The sequence below is a fragment of the Perognathus longimembris genome, chromosome 4 (assembly GCF_023159225.1).
Source record: "Perognathus longimembris pacificus isolate PPM17 chromosome 4, ASM2315922v1, whole genome shotgun sequence".
Classification (NCBI taxonomy): Eukaryota; Metazoa; Chordata; class Mammalia; order Rodentia; family Heteromyidae; genus Perognathus; species Perognathus longimembris.
Genome location: NC_063164.1, coordinates 19571557 through 19591694, shown reverse-complemented (window position 1 = coordinate 19591694; position 20138 = coordinate 19571557). Strand labels below are relative to the sequence as shown.

At 34.4% G+C, this 20138-nt stretch overlaps 1 protein-coding gene across 1 annotated transcript in view; it reads left to right on the top strand.

Annotated features, from left to right (window-relative positions):
- Spag16 (sperm associated antigen 16) overlaps positions 1-20138 on the top strand; it is a 696006-nt gene that overhangs the window by 46764 nt on the left and 629104 nt on the right. The gene's annotated exons all lie outside the window — the stretch shown is intronic.

Here is a 20138-nt window from a genome sequence, read left to right as displayed (position 1 = left end):
TGTGATTCCTTTAGATATACTTCCAAAATCACTTGTGGAAATAAAAAGATACTTAAAAGAAGTTTGCTGATATGAGTAATACCAATATGCATGTTTTCATAATTATATCATTTAGAATTGTTCGATACTCCTAATCTATTTCCAGCATTGTTTGTAACTTAATATTAAAAATGATGCCATAAAACAGCATCCACATGGACTACATTTAATCAGTGAGCATCATCGGATGCAAATTTAACTACTATGATGAGAACCATAGAAAGGAAAGGTAGTACCCAAAGAGCATGGGTGATATGGGTGGAGGGCCTCCCACAGTGTTTTGAGCTATGAATTTCTACTCAAGCCTTGGAGGAGTGGGACTCACAAGTGGGCTTTTTGTAATGAAATTCTCACATATCCTCTCTCATTTCCACCCTCTTTATGTTTGCATACATTTTATAAGTATAAAAAGTTTAAAAGAGCCAAATATGATAAGTAAATCCTTTAAATTTTGCAAGTGAGGGGCTGGGAATATGGCCTAGTGGCAAGAGTGCTTGCCTTCTATACATGAAGCCCTGGGTTCGATTCCTCAGCACCACATATATAGAAAATGGCCAAAAGTGGCGCTGTGGCTCAAGTGGTAGAGTGCTATCCTTGAACAAAAAAGAAGCCAGGGACAGTGCTCAGGCCCTGAGTTCAAGGCCCAGGATTGGCGAAAAAAAAAATTGCAGGCGATTTACTACCTTTTGCAATATAGGAAGGGCTGAATCCTGATATTTCTGAGAAGCTTGCAAAATAATGTCCCCATCTTTCTTTAGGTGATTAGTTTAGGTGAAGTTCTGTTTCCTTTACTATTTGAAAAGTGTTGTCAAGTATTTAGTATTTAGCCAGATCAAATCATTTTTTTTAGTCTTCTCATCCCTCACATAGAATATTGCCATCTCTGGGCTGGGAATATGTCCTAGTGGCAAGAATATTGCCATCTCAGGCCTGGTATGTTCAATTAGCTTAGAGAATTTGTTTTTCGGTTGTTTATCTGAAACAAGTATCCCTTTCTACTTATTTTGAAATCCTAGTAGATACATTTTGATTGGTATAAATCAGTGTTTCACAAACCTTAGTCTTGTTTCCATATTTCTATCTCTGGCTTACATCTGCCATGTGCTCTCAACCTTGTTTTCCAAGTGCCTGCTTGGAAATGGCGTTATCCAATTTATCATTGTCTAGTTAAATTTATTTTTCTTTCAAAATAATTTATCTTGTGTTCTATAATTGTTCTTTTTTTCTTAGAAGCTTTCCATGTGTTCACTGCTGTAATATTTACCAAAATCTCCTTAGGGCCATCATTGGACTTTTAAAGATAACTTTCTGTACCTGAATTTCTTGCTTTCTTTCCTTTAGACTTTTGTTCTTCATTTCACAACACTTCATCTTATTAATAGTTTTTCTTTCAAATGATTAATGATCCCTGGTCAGAATTCATATTAATGCAATCAAGACTAGATTAGGTTATAAAGCTGTCTCAGTCCTGTTATTAAAGATATTCACTTTTGTGTCATAATCACAATTCCTGACTGGCATGTGTCTTCCTCTTTGCTGGGGTTTAAGAACACTATCTGAGCTCTGTAAGTCAGTTAAAGTGCACCTGGCAGAGACACTGCAACAAAGCCATAGAGACTGAGCACAATGCAGCATTAACCTTGCCTATAAATGGGGACAAGTATGAAATTTGGGGCTGAAATGCATTAGTATATTTCACATTATTGGTATAATATTGTACTTAATTTAGTATATTTTATTATATTTTTTCTTTACTACTTTTCCCTCCTAGGCTGCAGTACCCTCCCAGAGGGTAAAGTGCCAGATCTTGCCAGAGGTGAAGAGGTTATATAGTCTGACTCCAGGCTTCGTCTTGTTTTTGTTTTTGCCAAAACATATGTTAAAATCGTTCCATTTTCTTTAGGGAGAATTTTTAGTTTGTATCATCATATAGCTTTTTATACAGGGGCATAATAAATACAGAAGAAAAATTAGTTTTCTTCTTTTACCAGTCTAAAGTAGTTGTGCAATGAATTTTTCTGAAGTTTTTGCCTCTTCATCCAGACACTTAGAAAAATATTCAGAATCTTAAGAAAAAAAACCCAATTTTAAGTATATTGCGGCAGGGTGACTTTAATAAAGAAATGGTTCTAGTTCTGTAGGATCTAGAACAGGTAAGAGTTCAGGAGTCAGTTATGACACAACTCAGAGTTGAATAATTCTAGAATACTACTAACACCTTTCATTCTGGAAACACAATGGGACAAGTGAGTGCTTTCAGAATTCAGACCTTGGGCCATTGGGTAGGAGTTTTATACTTGAGGAAGGAGCTCTCTAGGAAGAGGTGAAGCCACCAAAGCCACATCAATGTAAGAACAAGTTCTAACACATTATACTATAGTGGGGAATGAAGAAATAACATCTATGTAAAATATTCAATTCTTAACCCTCTATTTCTGGGCATGATGCCTATTTGATTTGCTCCTCCCTTTTATTTCTTGCTCACTGTTAGCTATGTTTAGCTAGCATCGTGATTGACTCAATTTCTTTACCTGGTGAATTGACCCTTATCTTCAATCTTGAAAAAATCTGAGTATGCAGTATTTCTATTACCATAGATTGTTATAACTTTCTTTTGACATTTGCCTTTCAACATGGAGGTGGGAAGATATATCCTGATTTTTTGCTCAGTCATAAATGATCCTCTACAAAACTATTATTTACCATTGAAAGGATATGTCCCAGCCATCCAAGGGGACAATGTTGATGGTTATGCATTGATGGTCAGTAAATAAATATCCAACCTAGAATAGTTGCTGCAATTTGTACTTCACCTGGTCAGAAGTAAAATAGCACAAATTCATTTTTGAAGATTTATCAATTTTCTACTAAGTGGGGATATGGTAATGAGGATGAGTCTATCATCTTTATCTTTTTCTATTTCTATAAGGTTGAGTTAATAATCAGGCTTACTTAAAGTCATTCTTATATTGTAAACTTATTCTGAATTGCAGAATAAGAATTGTGACTATTTGGAAGTCATTGTTTTGGTCTGGAAATCTTTTCTCTTAAGTTAGTTTATTTAATTTTTTTGGCAATACCTGGGCTCAGGATTTTGAGCTTACTATACAGAAGCTCTCTGGTCTGGAAGTCTCTAGTCTCAACATGTACCTAAAAGTAAACAATAAAGAAATAACTCAAAGTGGGAAGAGTGTTTAAATAGACATTTTTCAAAAAAAGATATTTCAATGGGTAGCAAGCACAAGAAAATATGTTTAACTTCAATAATCATTACGGAAATACTAATAAAAACTGTTAGATATGTATTAGTGTGGATTCTACTGGAAAGACACAGAAATGGGAATACTTAAACCCTTATTTGCTATTGTAGATTTTGAAATAGTTTAGTCACTTCGAAAAAAAATATAGTATTTCCTAAAATACTAAAAATAGATTTATCATGTGATATAACAATTCAACATCTGGTTGTATACCTCATGGAACTGCAGGCAGAATTTTGAAAATATGTTTGCATCCCTATATTCAAGTACATATTATTAACTACAAATGTAACATGGAAACAACCCAGGTGTTTGACATTAGATGTGTAAATATACAAAACTTTTAAATATTATGTTATTCAACATTCAAAAGGAAGAAATTTCTGCTGGGCATCGTGATACATTCTTGTAATCCCAGCACTTGAGAGTTAGAGGTAATACCATGAGTTTGAATACCTGTGATACATATTTACATAGTTCTTGACCAGGTTGGGCTACACAGGAAGATCTTATCTAAGAAAATATGCTCAGGGTGTAGTTTAGCAGTAGAGTGTTTGCTTAAAATGACCCTTGGTTAGAAATCTAGCTAAGAAGAAGAAGGAGAAGGAGAAGAAGAAGGAGAAGAGAAGAAGGGGAGGGAGACGAGAGAAGGGTGGGGAGAAACTTCTAGTGGATGTCACAACATGGATGAATCATGAAGATATCATGTTAAGCAAAACAAATTGACAAATTAACAGTTTAAAATGGATTATAGATTACACTTAAAGAAGCCAAATTTATTCATACTAAAAGTAGAGGATAGTGTCAGCCTGGGGGAAGGGAGAACTGGGGACCTAGTGATTAGTGGGCATAGAGTCTGAGTGTTACAAGATATATTCTGAGATAGATGAGGATGATGGAAGCACAATGATGGGAATGCCTGTACCACCAAGTTCACTGAATACTGAAAATATTGTGATATGTGTGTTACCTGGATTGGGGAGAAAATTGATACTTTGGATGGGTAGAAAAGGTCATCATATTGGAGAGGAAGAGTACACAGTGCCATATATATATATATATATATATATATATGTGTGTGTGTGTGTGTGTATATATATGCTTTAACATGTATAACAAAAGCTGAAAACAAATTACATTTTAAACTAAAATTTCAAAGAATGATAGTCTATGAAATTGTCACATGACTTTCTTTATATAAAGTTCCCTAATTCTTGAGAAGAGCTATTAAAAAGGAAGTTAAATGATTAGATTGCTCTCTAAGGTAAAAGCTGGTTTTGCAACAATTATTGAGAATTTGAGAAAAAAGTTTTTGCTAACATTTAGGTTGTTACTCTTGAAGACCTTTCAAATGCTAATATTAATTTCTGATTCGTTATTTTTAAGTGATTTAGTATTGTAGGTTATTCATCAGTATGTTGTTAGATAAAAAATGTCTTTGAAACTTACTTTCTACTACCAATATGACTATCAGCATAGCAGCTTTCTCAAACTATGAATGAATTTTTACATGCTATGGATGAGTTTTCATTTCGATTCATTATATTAACTTGGATATTAAAAATAAATATACTATTTTTAGCCATTATTTACTTCTTTCACAAATTATTCTTTCATAAGGCCTATCATTCATTTTACTCAGCATATTATTTACTGTGGCATGAACTTTGACAGATGCTCTTTTAAGAGTATCAATTTTTTTGAAATTGAATCTGTGTTTAAAATGTAGGTCTACCATATATCACCTAAAAATGTGTTTATTACTTCCATGTTTCCATCTCTAAAAACTAGGCAGAATAATATATTTCTCCAAGAATTTTTTTCATGAGTAATTGATACATTCAATATCTGTAACAGTTTCCATAATGTAAATTATACTCAAGTAATGACAGTGTTTCTGTAGAAAAAATGCTTACAACATAAGGTAAATGGACTTTAATTTTTGTAGCATTTTTTATGTCAGTCTACAAATGCAAGTCTTTTACAGTCTTCTAAATTCACTACTTTTTAATCCATTTAGTCACTTCATTAGATAATGGCATGAGTAATTTAGCAATAGCTTTCCCTGAGTGCTGGTATAGTCTCCCTAACTTAGGTTATATACTAGTCGATATATGGAGGTTAGAGAACTATGGTGGCTAATTAATATAGTCTGGATTTATACATCGTCTGTATCTCAAACTACTTGCATGCTTACTAAAACTGTATTCAACTCTCAGTTGTTTTAGACACTTTTCTATATTTTGCCAATTACCTCATTATGTCTTAATTTTTGTCTGATATCAATGGAACACACTCCTATGACTATATGTACTTAATATTTTAAGTTCTGTGAATTAATGGGTTACAGATTTTGCCCACTTTTCTTTGAGGCTGCTGAACTTTGAGGTGCATTTGAAATCTATCTTTGACACAAATTTCTTGGTCAATCTTGTTCTACATGATGCCTTTGGATTTTCTATTTATGACGTGTGTGTGTGTGTGTGTTGTACGGAGGATTGAATTCATAGACTTACATTCTAATACTTGATTCATGGCCCTCATTCTTTTGGTACTTTTCAGGTGGGATATTGTTTTTTGCCTGGGCCAGAATTGTACTGTTATACTCATCCCTCTGCCTCTCCAGTAGTTAGGAAAACAGGTGTGTTCCGTCATGCCTGTTTTTGTCTTGTTTTCTTTTACTTATTTATTTATTTTTGACATAAGGTTTCACTAACTTTTGACTAGGCCACACTCAAACCATGGATCTTCTATTCTGACTCTTGAGTAGCTGGGATTGGAAGGATATGCTACCATATCCAGCTCTATTCATGATATAATACAATGATTATAAATTCTTAAGTTTAATGAAGTCAAATGTATTAGTCCTTTTTTATATCAACACTCATTTGTGCAAGAAATAATTTTTCTATATCAGTGTCAAAAATACTGTGTTCATACGTTTTAGCGCATTTATGTTTCCCCATACCAAATAATTTAGTTTATCAAACTTCTGAAAGTACATTCTTTTACTAAGAATAGCTTAATTACTTAAAGCATGAACACAATACTTTTATTTAAACTGTAGACTCTGTATGCCACTGTGTAAATCTTAAATTAACCTCTTTATTTATAATCAATTAAAAATATAAATTAGAAAGATCTTGTGTGACATCTACACAGTTTACATCAACACTAATATCTTGTAGTACTCTAGTATATTACAACCAGAATATTGAGTGGATATAGGCAAGGTACACCATAGTTAGATTGCATTAAGGATACTGTTTTATGGTGCCTGCCATCTTTATATATCCTTTGCCCCCAATACCTACGCTTAACCAACCATTAATCTAATGTTTTCTAGAATATTTTCATTTTGATTGTTACTTAAGTGAAAGTATACTACCATCATATTTAACTTTTTAAAAACTTTTTTGCTCAGCATAATTTTCTTGAAGTTCATCAAGAATTTGTATAAATTAATAGTTTATTCTTTTTCCTTACTGATAAATAATTGTCTATTACTTGTTTTTTAAATACTTGGTGAAATTACATTTGAGAAATCCATTTGTGTTTGGAGAATTAAGGGAACTTATAAATCCAATTTCTTGTAACTTTAGCACCACTCAGATTTTTATATTTTAGTACCATTTTGGAAACTTTTAGGTTTTCAAGAATTGCTTTATTCCTTCTAAGTTGTTAAATTTATGAGTGAAATGTTTATTTATAATATCTTTTTATGATCATTTTAATGATCACAGGATCATTGGTCTTTTGTTTCATTCTTGGTATTAGTGATTTTTGTTTTTTATTCTTTAAAATTTTTATTAATCTTATAAATACAGCTTCATCAATATTAATAACTTTTTCAAAGAATCAAGTTTTGTTTCATTACATTTTTACAATACTTTTCTTTAGTTTTTGGCTTTCGTCTTTGCTCACTTTTGTGTTTACTTCGTTCACCTTTTTTATAATTTGATGTGGCAAAAACTTAGAATTTAAGACATTTTTTATATTATAAGCACCGATTTGTATGAATTTCCTTCTCCAAATGATTTTAACGTTATCGCATATATTTAAATATGTTGTGTTTTGGTTTTCATTCAGTAGTTGGAATTTTTCTTTCACTTCCCTTTTAATGAAAGATCCAAGTGTTAAGAGAATTTCCTGGTTGATTTTACTGTGATCAGAGAACAAATTAACATTTGTTAACATTAGGTTAAGTGCCAAACTCTAACTGACTTCTTTTCTCTGGGTAAGAAATAACACAATCTCCTAACACTACACTGTTTCTCCACACACCAGGACTCTGATTACTTCCTACTCTTACCTTTTAGAATTTCTCTTATTTTGATTAATGACCTTTCTGTCATACCTAGTAGGGAAGACAGTATATTAATATATGATTTCATAAAATTTTGCTTTACTAACTAGCAAAGCAAAATACTTAATTATCTTGATATAAATTATTTAATGTAGACAATGGTTGGGATCAAATTTTACTTTGTTCCATTTACTTAATTACTTGTCCAGAACTTTTTATATAGGGCCTTCCCTTCCCTTCCCTTCCCTTCCCTTCCCTTCCCTTCCCTTCCCTTCCCTTCCCTTCCCTTCCCTTCCCTTCCCTTCCCTTCCCTTCCCTTCCCTCCCCTCCCCTCCCCTTCCCTTCCCTCCCCTCCCCTCCCCTCCTCTCCCCTCCCCTCCCCTCCCCTCCCCTTCCCCTTCCCTTCCCTTGCCTCTCTTCTCCTCCCTTCCCCTCCCTTCCCCTTCCCTTCCCCTCCCCTTCCCTTTCATTTCCTTTCTATTCCATTCCTCTCTCCCTCTTTTCTTTCTTTCTTTCTCTCTCTTTTTTTTTTTTTTTACTGTGGTCTGCACCATAGCTCTGTTACTTAATTAATTTTCATGTGTATTCATTACATTTTTGTCTCTGTGACCAACACTTAAATAATTTAGAAGGAAGATGGTTTACTTTGACTACTGGTTTCAATGTTTTCAGTCCGTAGTTCACAGGATAAACTGTTTCTGGGCTTTTGAGGCAATGGAAAGCTATATAATGGTAGATGGGTATAGGGCCAACAAAAGTGGTCATCTCATGGTAACTAGGAATCTGAGAGAGACCAAGAAGGGTCAGGACAAGATATAGCCTGAAGGATTTTTCCCAAATGACCTACTCCCTCTAAATAGGCCCCAGCACGGAAGCCTGCATCACTTCTTGGTAATTACAACAGATTGTGACTCCATCCATGAATTAATGCATTAACTTCTTCAGAGTCCTCATGAACCAAGTGTCTCTTCTTAATTGGATCTGTCAGCTGGGGACCAAACCTTCATTATATGAGCTTTGTAAAACACTTCATTCCAAACCAGCATCATTATATGTATATTTTTGTCTGGATTTTCCACTGTTGAGTTAGCTTATTCCTGTGTCAGTACTACACTTCTTAATATTATAGTTTTCATTTGGATATTTCTCTAGTTAAATCTTTCAAACTCATTTTTAATTTACATACGTGTTTTTGCTATTTGTTTACTTTTCTGTTTCTCTGTGAAATGTATAGGCTCATTAAATTCCATAATATTTTTTTCCTTTGTGACTTTTGTTGAAATATTTTTAGTTTTATAAAACGATTTGAAGATTCTGGCATCTGTGTGACATCGGGTTTTACAATGTATTTGGACTTGCTTTAAAAATTATAATTTTTCTCTGTGAAAATCTAATAAATGTGTTTAATGTGATGCTAAGTATGTTAAGCCTTTGCATTATGAGCATTATCTTAAAATAAATAATGTATTCCTTTCTTGCCTTTGAGGCCTCCTCTAACAGAAATCAAGAGGGAGCTTATGAGTTCTGTACAAGATCAACCCGCTCTGGAGTTCCCTGCCTCTATCAGCAGGAGTGGAGAGGGAACTCTCAAACCTGGATAAAGGCCACATCTCTACAGGGCACCTTTGGCAAGGGACAACAGAGCATAAAACTCAGAGAGAGACCACCTGCCTACAAGACACCTTGCCTCTGTTTGCCCCAGCCAAACGGGATACTCTGAGCAACATATATTCTTGGGTTGTCTCCCTCTAAGACCATCTTTCTTCAATACTTATGCCCTTTGTCTATGTTCTTTTCAATATCCTCGTATCATCATTTACTGATAGAACTTTAATTCTCCCTGCACATTCTTCCTGTTTCCTGCATTCCCTAAACATTTTACAATTAATAGAACTCAAAGTCAGTGAATAGTAAAATCCTCTATATTTTCATCTTTCCTTCATGTTGGCTAAAAGATATCTAACTTTCTTTTTGTAATAGTTCCAATTCCAGTGGGTTTCTGGCAAATATTTGATAATCAGTTCTTTAGAAAAAGGATGAAAAAACCCCTGCATTTTCAGTCTTTCCCAGTTTCTGTGCTATAAATATACCATAGTCATTCAAGCTACAGTCTTACTTCACTGAGTGGCAAATTGGAAATTGATGTCATTGTCAGCAATCCTGAGTCAGTATGAGCCAGACTCATGTCTAAGAGCACAAACAGGAGTATTGAATTATTACTTTAGACTAAGAATCTAATTCTTTTGCTTCTTTTTACTATTAATTCTCCTTCCTTCCTTCATGAACATATCATTCCTTGAATCACATGATCAGATTTCTTTCCACATACTATGCCATTTTATAATAAGCACTTCTTCTCTAGTTATTTTTTCTTATCTGTGTATATTGTAAAGAATGTGCAGAAAGTACTGAAATCAAGATAATTGGAGAAGATATTCTCATCTGCTTATGATTTAGAAGAAATAGCATTTCAACACAAGGAATGGCATATGTTGTTTTTGATAGATAATCTTTGTCAGTTGAACCAAAAATACTTTCCTACTATGTAGTGTATGTTTGTGTTTTGCAAATGTGTTACTTTTTAAAAATAAGTTAATTGTAGGTGTTTAAAATAGGCTTAATTGCTAAGATTTTATTTTATCAGGATTAAATTTTGAGTTTCTGTTTCAGAGGAGATTTTGTCTGTAAATATTTTAACATGGTAAGTGTAATTGTAGATGTTCTAAAGTAAACTCTCTTAGTTCTAGTACAAAATTAACTTGTGCTTTATGTATTGTTCTCTATATCACTGGATCTTATTTGTTACCATTATTATGCTTACTTCTACTGTATGAATAAAATTGGTCTTTAATATCTCTAATCTGTTGTCCTTTTATAATTCTGGAATAATTGAATAAAGAGAGAAATATTATTTTTGCTTTGGAAAAGTTTGTGTTTTGTGGAAATATATTTGCATGATTTTCAGTAGAAACATTCTAAAATCTAACTGGAACTATTAGGTACTGGTGAGAGATTTTCTTTCTATTTCTCTTTAATACGACAGAAATCTTACAGGTTACTTCTTCTTTAGTCAATTTGGAAAGTTAGAGTTAACATGATTAGATTAATATCACAACATTTCTGAATTTATCATATTAAAGTCTTTTTAAATCCTATTTTTGTCTTCCATGAAATTCCATTGATCCATGATTATGTTTATTTGTGAATTCTATTTCTTTCCATCCATTTCCTCAGTTGTATCCATCCTCCTTTCTCCCTCAGTCTACCTGAATATGGTGAATTTTATTGATGTATTTGAGGAATCAGTTACTTAGTTTTTTGGTTTTTTTTTCGTAGCTCATCTTTTTCTCCTATGATTTCCTATTTATTTTCTTTGCTATGATTTCCTTTTGTAAATAGTCTTTGAGTTTGTTTTTTCTTTTTTAACTTTTTGTGTAGGATACATAGCTAATTAAGTTCTGGCTTTTCTACAGTTGTAAGCACTTAATATTATGAATACCTCCCTACTGTTTTAGCTGAATTATATAGGTATTTATATTCAGCATGTACTTTTTAAATTTAGAGTGTTTTAATATTTTGGTTATGATTTATTCTTTGTCCTATGGCTTACCTAAAGGTTGTTTGCAAGGGCCTCTCTCTCTCTCTCTCCTATATATATGTGTGTGTGTATATATATATGTATATATATATATATATAGTTTTTGGGTTATCATTTATTTTATTATATATTCACAGTCAAAATAAATTATGGCCAAGGGACAGGACATAATCTGTATGAAACAAACTCTTGGAAAATGTTGGTACTTATTTTGTTATATTGCTAGTTAAATGTGCCTATGGGATTAATTTTCAGAACTATTAGATCAAAGAATATAAACACATTTGCCTGGGTGCTGTTCCTTACTTTGTTTTGCTCAAGGCTAGTGCTTTTCCACTGGAGTCACAGCTCCATTTCTGGCTTCTTTTGTTGGTTTGTTGAAGTTAAGTCTCTCAGGATCTTTCCTGCTTGGGCTGGCTTCAAACTACAATCCTAAAATCTCCACCTCCTCAGGAGCTAGTATTACAAGCCACCAGATCCTGTCTGTTTTCATTTTCTGGTTATTAATTCAGGCTTATAATTAAGAATGGATTAATATAAAATATGAGTTGGAGCTCTGCATTTATTAATCAGTATGTCCCTTGGCAAACAATATGTAAGAGTGGATGGTAGCTAATCATTGCTCTGGGCCTTTAAAATGCCAGAATTTAGGGGGCTCTCATTAGGAAAACAACTCTATGTTAATTACTACTTGGTTTACTTTCTTACTTAGAAATGAATGTTTTATATAGGAATAGTGTGGTAATTGTAGAGATAGTGGTGAGAGCACTGGATGTAGGGAGAGCTCTGTTTACACCCACCAGCCTTGTATTCTTAGCCCCTCTTATGCGGCTGAGTATAAAACTTAACCTGGATGTGTGAATTAAGTTAGTAATCTGTAACCTATAACTCTTTCACGAATATTGTCATTTGTGGTTTTCTCCCTTCTTTTTCTCAGATTATGTTGACCAATTACTTTCTTTTCTTGAAAAATACGTTCTCTTCATCTGTTTTCCTTTATGTGACAGTACATTTATATCTTCCCTTACATTAAATACTTAAGATAACAGTTTCACTCTCATTCTACGATCACTTTCCTTAAGATGAAGCTTCTATAGTTAAGTTAATTTATTAGCATTAATTCAAGTCAAATAAAAAATAATTTCCTTATGGAGAAAGAGGAACTTACTGACAGGAAAGGTTCATATTCTGAAATTTGTATTGAATGACACTAGAGAACTATCATGAATTTAAGAAGCAATAAAATCCACAAATAATTAAAAGATACTGAATTTTGAAAATAAGTATTAGTTTTTTCTCTAAAATAAATGTTCATTAAATACAAGCTACTGTTTTATATTCATTTTCCTAGATTGCATCATGTGTCTTCTTTTAAAAAAACAATTCATATTACATACAGATTCTTTTCCTAGATTAGATCATGTTTCTTCTTTCAAAAATAATTCACATTACATACAGGTTGTTATTGCTATATGGTTATTGTGCTTTGCTAATGAGGTTATTGCTTTTTGAATTGAAAGGGTGATTTAGAAAGGAAACATTAAAACTAAAAATGAAGATAATTTAGTAATTTATGAGCTCTCGCTGTATAAGTCATGCTACAGATACATCCAGAGTCAACTACTGCAATGACTTAGACTCTTCATTGGACTTTCATGCACAGACTCATGTGGTATGTCATTATGTATTATAGTTTCCCGCTGTTATTAATCAGATAAACAAATAACTGTTTTTTTTAATGTAACAATCTGTATGGATCATGTTTGCTGAGTTAACACAATATAAAATTAAGTTATACATTTATTAAAGTTAAATTATAATAAAATCAGCATACTTGGGTTTGTGCTATATCTACATAGCATTGCTGCCTAGCAGGTGGCATGTCTTCTCCTGGTACTTGTATAGGTGTCAAATTGAAATGATGTCTATTGCTTTGTGTGGAACTTACTCTTCACAGAGAATAAGCTCTGGATAAATGATGCATTTTATCCGATGATGAAAGATAAGAGCAATCATATGTTGTTTGGAATAGTGTATCACAAGGCACTGTCAGCTCATCTCTGGAGAATATGCTCATGCTTTTTATGTTACATTTTTCTTGAGAGACTGATATTGCCCATTTTTTAGATGACTAGAAACAAAGCAGTTGAAAATGGGTTGCTGTGTGAAGTAGAGCGTGTTTCACTAGCAAATAGGAATTGGAAGACAAATAGACGCATTTGATTTAAAAAGACAAAGGCCCAACAAAAGAGTTTAAAATTTACACATCAATGAAAGATGTAAATATTGAAGACTTGTGACTTTCCTTGATGCTTTTGTAGGATTTATCTTCTCCAGTATCATTCAGTCTAATCATATATTGGGTTGTTATTTAGCGTTACATGAAATCCTTAGAATTCTTATTTATTTATGTATTTATTTATTCATTCATTCATTTATTTATTTAATTTTGGTTGTGGGGCTTGAACTCAGGGCCAGGGTGTTGTTCCTGAGCTTTGTTGCTCAAGGCTGGTGTTCTACCACTTTGAGTCACAGTGCCACTTCCGGTCACAGTGCCACTTCCGGTTTTCTGGTGGTTAATTAGAGAGAAGCCTCATAGACTTTCTTGCCCAGCTGGCTTCGAACCACAATTATCAGATCTCAACCTCTTGAGTAGCTAGGATGACAGGCATGAGCCACCAGCACTCAGGTTACAAGTCATATAATTTTCTAATACTATAAAAATGGCCTCATTTTCTGAGTACTTTTCATCTTGCCCTGATTCTTTTCTATTAGGGAAAGGGTGTGTTCTTACCTGTCTTCTCTGGAGGCTATTTCCTGAGACACTCTAGGTTTGCCAATTTTTCTATCATCTTAGAGCCTCACAAGATAGGCAGAGGAATAAGGGATTGGCTATTGTTGGTTAACCTTTTATATCATTTGGAGACAGAGAGGAGAAAGAGAGAAGCCAGAAAGTTGAGAGAGAGAGAGAGGGTGAAAGAGAGAGGGAGAGAGAGAGGAGAGAGAGAGAGGAGAGAGAGAGGAGAGAGAGAGGAAAGAGAGGAGAGAGAAAGGGGAGAGACAGGGGAGAGGGAAGGGAGAGGGGAGAGGGAGGGGAGAGAGGGGGAGAGAGAGGTGAGAGAGAGAGGAGAGAGAGCAAGAGAGAGGGCTGAATCTCATTTCATGGTACATTTTGAACCAAGGCATTTTTACTAACTAAATCCCATGTATTTATGATGCTTAATGTTCATCTTGCCTTAACTTCCACTTTTAAAAGTGTATAGCATACATAACTGAAAATTACTGTTGATGGACTAAAGTACTTGGTTTAGTTTTTGTGCTCAAGATGTAACATTACACATGTATAAACATTTAAGAAATACTTCAATACACTGTTAGATTATGTTGAGATTGAATGATGCAAGATAGCAATATAGTGAAGATCAAAGTCTGGAGAGAAAGACGGTGTCTATATTTAGATTGGTACTACCTGTATGTCTTTGGTTCAATTATATACATTTTTATGACTTAAATGGCCTCATCTGCCAGAAGAATTTTAAATAATGTCTACTGCTGTGGTTATTTTTAGCCTTACTATCAGTTTCATCTCATAACAAATATCAATGCAATGAAAGTTAACTTTATAAAGATACTTTATATATTATTTCAATTTTAGTTTTCAACAACACTGAAAATGGAGGTGCTACTCTTAACTTAGTTGGTAAAGATACTAAAGCCCCCAAGAAGTTTTATTAATGTACCTCAGGTCATCTAGTTGTTATAAGGCAAAGATAATTCAATACTGTTTTCTTGTTGCTGTCTGCTTAATACACTGCTCTCTATTTGCTAAACTTTGTGTAGTGAGAAGTCTTAGTATAAACTATTATCAAAGTTATCTTATTTTAAAGTGCATTTCAGCAGAGTACATCTATCACAGTTGAATTATCATATTAATGAAATTCAGAATTTGATATGGAGACTTAAAGACTTCTTTCCTGGGAAATGTTTAGTTTTCTTTTATATGTACTATAAAGATACAGGCTAAGGAGAAAAGGACAAAAGGCTTGTCAGAGGGGAGAAGAGGTAGTACCAATGGGTGCTTTTGTGTTTGAAGGAAAAGCCTGAGAAAGAGTTTTGGAAGAAGGAAACACAGAACAGGCAGCAATAGAGGCAAACACTCTTGCCACTAAGCCATATTCCCAGCCTGATAGGCAGCAATAGAAAAGAAAGATTCTGAATACATTTCAGCTCCTTCCTAATTTTAAGGCAAAGCATTACTATCAGGAGAAACAGAAAAAGATAAAACAATTTTCAAAAGTGAAACTGAATTGTTGCTCCATTAAACTTTTTCAGTGTCTCCACTAGTCAATTAGCTTGTGGACTTACTCACTTTATCATATTATATATGTTACTTCATTTTACCCATAAGCTATAATGGTATGCATTTAGTACATCTTGAAAAGTTGAAATCTAAGAATTCACTTTTCAATTTATTAAAAAATCGGGAGCTAGACAGGCACCAGTGACTCACACGTATAATCCTAGCTGCTCAGAAGGTTGAGATCTAAGGATCATGATTTAAAACCAACTACAGGCAGAAAAATTTCCAAGACTCTCATCTCCTGTTAACAGCAGAAAAGTCAAGTGAGAATGTAAGGTTCTGAGTTCCAGACCCTGTTCCAGCACCAAAACAAGCAAGTAAAATGTGTAGTTTACTTGTAGCAAATCAGTACCTGGAATGACATTAATTTCCAAGAACACTTAATTCCTTTCCAAATATGGTCAAAAGGAATTTTATGGAAGCATTTGCACTTTTTCTAGTAATATCTCAGGATTAAAGATTTATTGATCTTCAGCCATTTCATTCTCAGGATATGAGATGCAATAATATAAAAACATAATGATGAAAACAATCTTACTCTTTAGCCATTGCAGTGAAAAGTATGACATTTAGAATCACATTGCTCATAACTGGTCCCTTACTTGATATGGGCAAAATAATTTATCTGACCTTCAGTGTTCTTATATATAAAATGGCATTAAAATAACTTATGGGAACTAAATTATAAAATGTAAAGCAGTGAGGTGCTTAGCATGTGGCAAGTCACTTTGTTGCTATTATAATAAACTATATAGTTAAAATTGCTTCTTATATTACATGTATATACATATATATGTAAACTTTATGTTCTTATGTAAAGCATATTTATTTGACCACAAATCCTGCCATTATAACAATGACCTTAGAATCCCGATAAATGATCTTCAATACAATTCTCTGTCCTTAACTTGATCTGCTCCATCAGTTTTACTTTTTTTTTTTTTTTTTTTTTTTTGCCAGTCCTGGGGCTTGAACTCAGGGCCTGAGCACTGTCCCTGGCTTCTTTCTGCTCAAGGCTAGCACTCTACCACTTGAGCCACAGCGCCACTTCTGGCTTTTTCTGTGTATGTGGTGCTGAGGATTCGAACCCAGGGCTTCATGCATGGTAGGCGAGCCCTCTACCACTGAGCCACATTCCCAGCCCATCAGTTTTACTTTGTAACCCAATGCTATAATTATGCTTCATTATTTTATTTTATTTTTTCATTCATTTATTTTATGACCTGAGAAATTTGGGTGTTTGAGCTAGAAAAGGCAATTAGTATGTATGAATATTTTTTTATCTTGCTACCATACTGTTATTTGCTTTTTGTATTATTCCTCTCTGTTACTCTTGGTTTGATAAGCAAATGTGTAGTTTTTATTAAATAACTTGTTCCCTTTTGTCACTATTATTTCAAGTTCAGTTTCATTGCTACTGAAGGAAACCCATCTCAAACTAAAAGTGCAAACTTTCCCCAAAGCATTTCAGTTTTAGCCAAAAGGTAGAAAATTATTTATTAATGTAACTAAGGCGATAGATGATTGAAGGAAGGGCTGTTCAAGAGAAATAAATGAAGCCTGGATAATTTTCACAGTTCTCAGATGTAAAATGCTAAAAGTTGGAAATGACTACACATCTCACAGACATGGCATTTTCAACTCTACATCACTAAGTTTGAATTTTTCATCCTCAGCTCAGGTATTTCCAGATATCCATCTTGGATGCTCCCATCTTAGATGTTGTGAAAGAGTGTCAAACAGATCCTAGATACAGGCAAATTTAGATGGATCCCCTTCCCTGCCTTGCTACTTATTTCAGCAAGTCTCATCATAATCTGTCCTGATAGGCCAGCCAGAAAAGTGCCCACTGTCTCCATGCTTCTCTGAATCTGTTCTCCTACAGCCACTTTATCACAGTTAGAAAAATTCTATTTTACTTCTTTATCTCACATACTGTTCATATATTTCTAGTTTTACTTGACTAACTCAAGCCAAACCAGCATCTTTTGCTAGTTATTTGGGCAGTATTCTCAGGTAACAGTGATTTTCATGAAAATACATGTCTTTCCTTAGGTCATTTCTTTTAGTGACTTCTTATTGCTGTAAAGATGAGGAAAAAATCTAACATGATAAATAGGTACCAGGAAATTCTGTAGTTGCTTACTGAATCTTGCACCAAATTTCCATTTCCTTCCAGAACTTTATTTCAGGTTCTCTGGCCCATCATGACCCTCCTGTAGCCAGGCCTTAGCTTATACATTAATATAACTTAAAGGCACTTACTTTTGAAAACTGGTATTTTGTATCACCTATACCAATAAAGCTTATTCTCTACATAATCATTATTAGTTAACAATATGAAAAGCACATCATACGAATATTGGAATTAGAATTTTCTTTGAAGATATATATATGTATATATATATATTTATTTATTTTTATTTTTTTTGCCAGTACTGGGCCTTGAACTCACAGCTTGAGCACTGTCCCTGGCTTCTTTTTTGCTTAAGGCTAGCACTGTACAACTTGAACCACAGGGCGACTTCTGGCTTTTTCTTTTTTTTTTTTTTCTTCAAATTTTTATTATCAAACTGATGTACAGAGAGGTTACAGTTTCATACGTTAGGCATTGGATACATTTCTTATACTGCTTGTTACCTTGTCCCTCATACCCCCCTCTCTCCTCCCCCTTTCCCTCCCCCCCCCAGGTGTTCAGTTCACTTACACCAGTTTTGCAAGTATTGCTTTTGTAGGTGTTTGTCTTTTTTTACCCTGTGTCTCTCAATTTTGGTATTCCCTTCCAATTTCCTAGTTCCAATACCAGTATACACGGTTTCCAATGTACTCAGATAAGATTACAGAGGTAGTGTAGGTACAACCACAGGAAGGTGATACAAGAACATCATCAATAATAGAAGCTCCAGATACACATAGGATGTTGAAAGCAGTTACAACTGTGATATAACAATTGTTTCCATAACATGGAGTTCATTTCACTTAGCATCATCTTATGTGTTCATAAGGGTATAGCTATTGGGCCTTGTGATGCTCTGCTATGACTTGCCTAAAGCTGTACTAATTATTCCCAATAGGGAGACCATAGAGTCTATGTTTCTTTGGGTCTGGCTCACTTCACTTAGTATAATTTTTTCCAAGTCCTTCCATTTCCTTACAAATGGGACAATGTCATTCTTTCTGATAGAGGCATAAAATTCCATTGTGTATATATACCACATTTTCCTGATCCATTCGTCTACTGAGGGGCATCTGGGTTGGTTCCAGATTCTCGCTATGACAAATTGTGCTGCGATGAACATTGTTGTGCTGGTGGCATTACTGTGATTTTGTTTGTGGTCTTTTGGATAGATACCCAAAAGTGGGGCTGCTGGGTCATAGGGGAATTCTATATTTAGCCTTCTGAGGAATCTCCATTATGCTTGCCAGAGTGGCCGAACCACTTTACATTCCCACCAACAATGAAGTAGGGTTCCCTTTTGGCCACATCCCCTCCAACAATTGTTATTGTTAGTTTTCTTTTCTTTTTTTTTTTTTTTTTTGGCCAGTCCTGGGCCTTGGACTCAGGGCCTGAGCACTGTCCCTGGCTTCTTCCCGCTCAGGGCTAGCACTCTGCCACTTGAGCCACAGCGCCACTTCTGGCCGTTTTCTGTATATGTGGTGCTGGGGAATCACCTAGGGCCTCGTGTATCGGAGGCAGGCACTCTTGCCACTAGGCTATATCCCCAGCCCAGTTTTCTTGATATATGACATTCTTACTGGGGTGAGATGGAATCTCAGTGTTGTTTTGATTTGCATTTCTTTTATGGCCAGTGATGTAGAGCATTTTTTCATATGTCTCTTGGCCATTCTCATTTCCTCATCAGAGAAGTCTCTTTGTAAGTCTTTAGCCCACTTGATGAGGGGGCTATTGGTTCTTTGCGGTTTTGTTTAGGAAGAAGGTAATTTTTTTAGTTCTGCATATATTTTAGATATGAGGCCTTTGTCCGTTGAATGGCCAGTAAAGATCTTCGCCCAGTTCGTGGGCTTTCTGTTTATCTTGTTAGCTATGTCCTTTTGCCCTACAGAAGCTCTTCAGTTTGATGCAGTCCCATTTGTCCAACCTTTCTTTGATTTGTAGTTTTTCTGGGTCTTTGTTAAGGAAGTTCTGTCCTGCGCCAAGGAGCCCAAGTGTTTCTCCTACTCCTTCCTTTAGTGTTTTCAGGGTGTCTGTTTTGATTTCCAGGTCTTTAATCCATTTGGAATTGATTTTGGTGCAGGGTGATATATAAGGATCTAGTTTTAGTTTGTTGCATGTGTTGAACCAGTTTTGCCAGCACAATTTGTTAAAGAGGCTATCTTTCTTCCATACTATTGTTTTAGCTCCTTTATCAAAGATTAAGTAGGGGTAGTTCTGTGGGATCATTTCTGGGTCTTCAATTCTGTTCCATTGGTCTTCAGGCCTGTTTCGGTGCCAATACCAAGCTGTTTTTATTACGATAGCTTTATAATACAGCTTGAAGTTGGGTATTGTAATTCCTCCAGCACTGTTCTTTCTGCTTAGGAGTGTTTTTGCTATTCCAGGTCTTGTATTGTTTC